The sequence below is a fragment of the Psammomys obesus genome, unplaced genomic scaffold, assembly GCF_907164565.1.
Source record: "Psammomys obesus unplaced genomic scaffold, mPsaObe1.curated_primary_1811, whole genome shotgun sequence".
In the NCBI taxonomy this organism is placed as follows: domain Eukaryota; kingdom Metazoa; phylum Chordata; class Mammalia; order Rodentia; family Muridae; genus Psammomys; species Psammomys obesus.
In genome coordinates this window covers 3,246,139-3,252,138 of record NW_026596095.1, presented here as the reverse complement: position 1 = coordinate 3,252,138, position 6,000 = coordinate 3,246,139, and positions in this window count along the sequence as shown.

Here is a 6,000-nt window from a genome sequence, read left to right as displayed (position 1 = left end):
GATAGATAGATAGATAGATAGATAGATAGATAGATAGATAGATAGATGGAGCATATATTGTCCTTGCAGAGGATCCCAGTTTAACTTCTTCAATTCAGCACCAATGGCAGACAGCAACAGGAGTTCTTTTTCTCTTCTGAGAGCTCTATACTTCTATACTTATGCTCTCTCTCTCTCCCTCTTTCTCAGTGTCTTTCTCTCTCTCCTTAACTCCCTTCCTCTCCAACACTCTTTTACTTTCTCTTCCTCTCCTCCCTCCCTCTCTCTCTTCCCATTTTCTCCATGTCCCTTTCTCCCACATACACACACATACATGTACACAATGATGTATAATTAAAATTAACATAAATGTACCATGCATGTCTTTCTGCTTCTGGGTTACTTCACTCAGGATGATCTTTTCTAGTTCCATCCATTTGCCTGCAAATTTCATGATTTCCTTGTTTTTTAATAGCTGAATAGTATTCTGTTGTGTGAATGTGCCATAATTTCTGTATCCATTCTTCAGTTGCGGGACATCTAGGTTGTTTCCAGATTCTAGCTGTTATGAATAAAGCTGCTATGAACATAGTTAAGCAAATGTCTTTGTTGAATGGTGGAGTACCTTGTTCATATGTAGCCCACAGGCAGCTCAGTCTCTATGTGTGTTCTGAGTAAGGGGAGCAGGGACTGCTTCTGTCCTGAACTTTTTGCCTGCTCTTTGACCACTTCTCCCTGGTGACGTGGCCATGCCAGGCTACAGAGGAAGAGGATCCAGGCAGTCCTGATGAGACTTGATAATCTATGGGTAGATGACAATGATGGAGAACTCCCCTTTTCAGTGGACTAGGGGAAGGGATAGGGGAAATGAGAGAGGAAGGGTGTGGCCAGGAGGAGATGGGGGAGGGGTCTACAATCAGGATATAAATTGAATACATTGTAAAAAATTAGCATAAATAATTCTATATAAAACTGTTCCTACAAGAGAAAAATTTTGCAGAGCTATATTTTTACCTGGAGTGTGGCCACAAAGAAACTTTCAGTAAGACTGCTTGAGAAGCATAAGATAAGGAAATCAAAAAGCCCCAGTAGTGGGCTATCACCTCCGACAGTGTTGGGGAGAAAGATGATGAGGAAGATTGCACATTTCTTTTTGTGAAGTGGGAATAGTGATGGGTTTCCAAATGATTCCTCATGGAGGTGGAATGAATAGTAATGCCTGACAGTGGGAATGAATGAACTGGTATTTTTCAGTCCACAGACATTAGGAACTAGTGAGTTGGCAGAGTCTATGAAAACATCTCAGACTCAAGTATTCTAGGGCAGTTTGGAGAGAAAACAGTTGCTTTCTGAAATGGACTTTATAGTATTTATGGAGAGTCAGGTTTTCGTTGGATTCAGGAAAGGTTTTAAGCTCCAATTACTATCTAGAATCTCCTTAGAAACTGTCAAAGCTGTGGTGTTGCTGGGGCACAGACTGGATCAAAGAAATTGGGATCCGTGGTGACAAGTTCTTGGAAAAGAATGAACAATAGCAGTTAAATATATAAATACAGTTAACTATTTTTGACAAAGGAGCAAGGCAGTGCCATGAAATAGTGAGGGCTTTCAACAAATGGAGTTGGAACATCTGGACATCACATGGGAAAATTAATCTAGCCACAGACTTTCCTGATTCACCAACCTAAACTCTCAGTGGAGTATAGATCTGAAAGTGAAATGCAGAATGATAAAACCCTTAGAACAAAGCCTAGGAGGAAATCAATATCACTGTGTGATTGGCGACGGTTTTTCGTTTTAAGAGCAAAGGCACAATTCAACAAGGAAATGATTGGTAAAATAGACTTCAATGAATTGAAAATTTTCTTCGCTGTGAAAGATAGCGTCAAGATAATGAAAAACAATGTAATAAAAATTTGTTCTAAAGACATGATAATAAATATTTGTGGAGGACATATTGGATAAAGGACTCAATCCAAACATACAAAGAAGCTCTAAAACTCAACAATAACAACATTAGTACCCTAATTAAAAATGTACCAGAGATTTTTTTTTTTTTTAGAGACACACCATCAGGAAGGGTATGCACATGCTGTAAGCAAGCATATAAGGATGGTCCTTGTTATCACAAGCTAGATGAAGCTGAAGCAACAGTGAAGCCTAGGAGGCAGAGATAGGAGGGATACACCAAGTGTAAGGCCTGTTCATCTATGTAGTTACTTTGAGGCTGGCCATGGCTCCATAGTAATTTCAAAACCAAACAGAAAACCAAAAGCAAAAATGAGTTGTCATCAAACTAATATAGTAGGCCAAATCCACTGCACCGAATACAAGCCATGCTGGTGAAGATTTGGAACATCGGAAAAGTAACCCAGTGCTGGCAGGAATTTGGAGTGTCAGTTTCAACAAATCTGAACATCATTTCAAATAGTTCAGCAGTTTTGCCCCTTGCTGTTTTTTTTTTTTTCTTTTTGAGGGAACAGAAAACTGTGCTTATACACAAAAATATCTGCACACAGGTTTATAGAAGCTTTGTCTATAATTGGATAAACTGGATAGCAAACACATCATACTTTAGTGAGGTAAACAGATAAAAAAAATACAAGATACATTTAGACAAAGGACTATCGCTCGGCACTGAAACAAAACAAACTGCTAAATAAACCATAGAAGAAGCACAGGGAACTGAAATTTACTAATTGAAAAGAGAAAGGCTGAAAGGTTACATACTTCTCTATTCCAACTAGGTGACTTGTAGAAAAGGCAAAACTACAATGACTGCAAAAATCAGGGTTGGGAGAGGAAAAGGAGCAAGGACAGGCAGTAACATTTTCTCTAAGGTACTATAATGATGGATGCATGCCACTTCATGCTTGTCCAACTGTGTAGAACATTCAATTCCAAGAGTGAACACAACCCACTGTTAGCCTAACTTTAGGAGAGGATGATGTGTCAAAAGTGTTGGTTTATCAATTGTAAAACATTGATCAGTCTAATCAGGATATTAATAAGGAGGAGAGCTTGCTAGTCATACAGGGAAAGAGGAGGAATGGAGATTTTTGCATTCCCAGTGTCCTCAGAAGTCCATGTGTTAATAATGTGCTCTCTAGAGTGACTCTATTGCCAGGTGGAAGGAATGTTAGAAGTGTGACTTACAGGGAGGCCTAACATCACCAGAAATGTTCTTGTTTTCTCTTCTGTGTCCAGCCCTTAGGTGAATAATTTTACCACATATCTGTCCATCATAATGAGCTGCCTCACTGTGGGTTCAAAAGCAATGGGGCAGTCAACCATAAAGAGAATCCTCCAGAACAGTGAGCCAAAAGAAACACCATGCCTTTGTAGTGGGATTATCTCTGGTGTTTAGAACTGTAACAGAAAGCTGACTCACTGAGAGACATATGGAAAGTCTCCATACATTTTACTTAGATTTTTTTCCCCTACCAACTTAAAAGTACCCTAATAATCACAACACATTTTTCTTTTTATTAAAAATATTTCTTTCTCACTATATTCTGGCTAAAATTTCCTTTCCCTCTACTCCTCTACATTCCTTCCCATCTCCTATCACATCTGAATCCACTCCTTTTCTGTTTCTCATTGGAAAATAAACAGGTTTCTAAGGGATAATAATAAATATAACAAGTAAAATATAGTAATGTAATAACAAAGGCTATCACAACAGATTTGGACAAGACAAACATACAGAAATAAAAAAGCCAAGGGAATGTACAAGAATCAGAGACCCACTATTTCTCACACACAGGAATCCCATAAAAACACTAAACTGGAAGACATAATAATACACACACACACACACACACACACACACAGCGTGGTAGACATGTGTGCAAGCCCTGTGCATGCTGCTTCATTCTCTTTGAGTCCATATGAGCTTTGCTCATGTTTGTTTAGAGGTCCTATTCTCTTGCTGTCCTCCATCGTTTCTTTTCATTGTCTAAAACAATAAGCAAAATGTCTGCCAAACACCTCTCTAGCAAATTATATTTAAGATCTCGTACTGTACAGAGTGAGGCTCAGTAGTGAGAAACCCTAAGAAATGGTAGGAGAATAGGACACGCAGATGGACAGTTTTGTCTTGCAAAGGGCTTTCTTGAAGGATAAGAAGTCTAGAAGAGGAACTCTAATCTATAGGGCATTAGGATAATGTCCTCAGCTTGTGAAACCTCGGAAGACAAAGCCGAACATCCTTGCCAGTGACATGCAGAGTATTCCTGCCTTCTTTCAACATGAGGCACAGAGAAGAATAGAGAAAAAATATTTTTTAGCAACCAGGATCCCATCTTGATTCTTGTCATTTGAGAGTAGTGATGGATATTTACCACAGTATTTTTAAATAGATGTCCCCCAAATCATCCTTATTATAAAACATAACTGTTTTTTAATAGTTTTGATTAAACACCTGTTTAAGACTTGTGAATTTTGTTTTTGTTTGTTTGTTTTGGTTACTTATTATACCTTGAAAAAAAACCCTGTATGTCATTCAAGTAGACTGGTAGGTTTTGACAACTGAGGGATTTGGTACCAGCTAGTTTACAGATTGTATTCTATAAATGAAACCATCTCAACACTTGTTAAGGATCAGAAAGGGAAAGGCATTTCTCTCTTCCTCCTGTGGACTCCAACTCACCAAGGATCTCCTGAGGGTTACATTCTATGATCTGACCCCTTGGCTGTCTCTAAGTTGTGGGTAAAATGGGATTTTATAACTTCTGTGGTTCTGGGACTCAAGCAATAGAAAAAAAAAAAACCCTCACAAACATCAACATATACTGAAGACTTTATATGGCTTAATAATTCAAGTCAATAAAGGGAACATAGCATTTAGGACAGAAGATAACCTGCAGGACCTCACTATTCCTATGTTCTTTGAAAGCTATGGCATGTCTGTGGCATTTAGGGAAAACAGCACTGAAATGGAGGAGGATTGTGAGCAAATGGCCCAATACATCTCACTTAATCAGCCTCAATGCCAATGCTGTATTCAACACTGTAGACTTTCTGCACTTTATCCAACCATACCCTGTTACTTTCCATCATCCCATAGCTCCTGCAGGGCATTTGTTTTATTTTCCTGGATCCAGCAGTGGGTGTAGGCACTGCTCACGGGCTGCCCGGGGAATATACTAAAGGAGAGTTACTTATTACCGCAACAGATGTGCATGATTTTTAGGGAAATGCTGACTCTATATTGTGAATCTTTATCTCTCTCAGGGAAAAATAAGGAATTTCCAATTGCCTGCTAGCCATAAGAACAGAAGGGCTAAACAGCCTGGCGATAAAAGTAGAGCAGTAAAATTTTGACAAGGGGGGGAAAAAAAAAGAAATGACGGGAAATACTCATGTTAGTTCTGATTAGAGGGGAGGCAAGTTTTGTCTCTCAGTGGTTCATTCTCTTGTTATGGCTCCACAGACACAATTATGGGAAGGGAGAAAAAGTTCAGCCAGGGTTTTGAAAACACTAATCTCTGCTATCCGAGTAAAGGAAATAATTCTGAGGACAACAGAAGTGAAAATAGATGTTTTTTGCTGCCCTCTGTCACTAGCTTAATGTTGTGGCTATTGGGATCAACAATAGTCAAGGGGTGGCAGTATTTGTCAGAACCATTATGATAAACATAATGTCCCATTGTTATCTTTTCCCAGGTAAAAGAACTCAGCTATTTGACTATGTCACCACTGCAGATTTAAGATTTGCCCCCCCCCCCTTTTTTTTTACTTTGCTATAGATCACCATGGTATAAATATTTAAACTTGCTAGGGACATAAATCTAGAGTATTCAAAGCAATTTCAAAGCTAAAGGGCAAAATAAACATTAGGAATTTAATATAATTATATTTTGTCAACAATGAACTACCTCATGCCTTCATTTATATACTGAGTCATTCCACAGATATTTGGGAGGGAAAATTCTACGTTATGGAAACATAAAAATGTAAGACAGCTGTGATCCATGATAGAATATAGTACTTAGCCTTATTGTTTAGCAGTATGTAAAT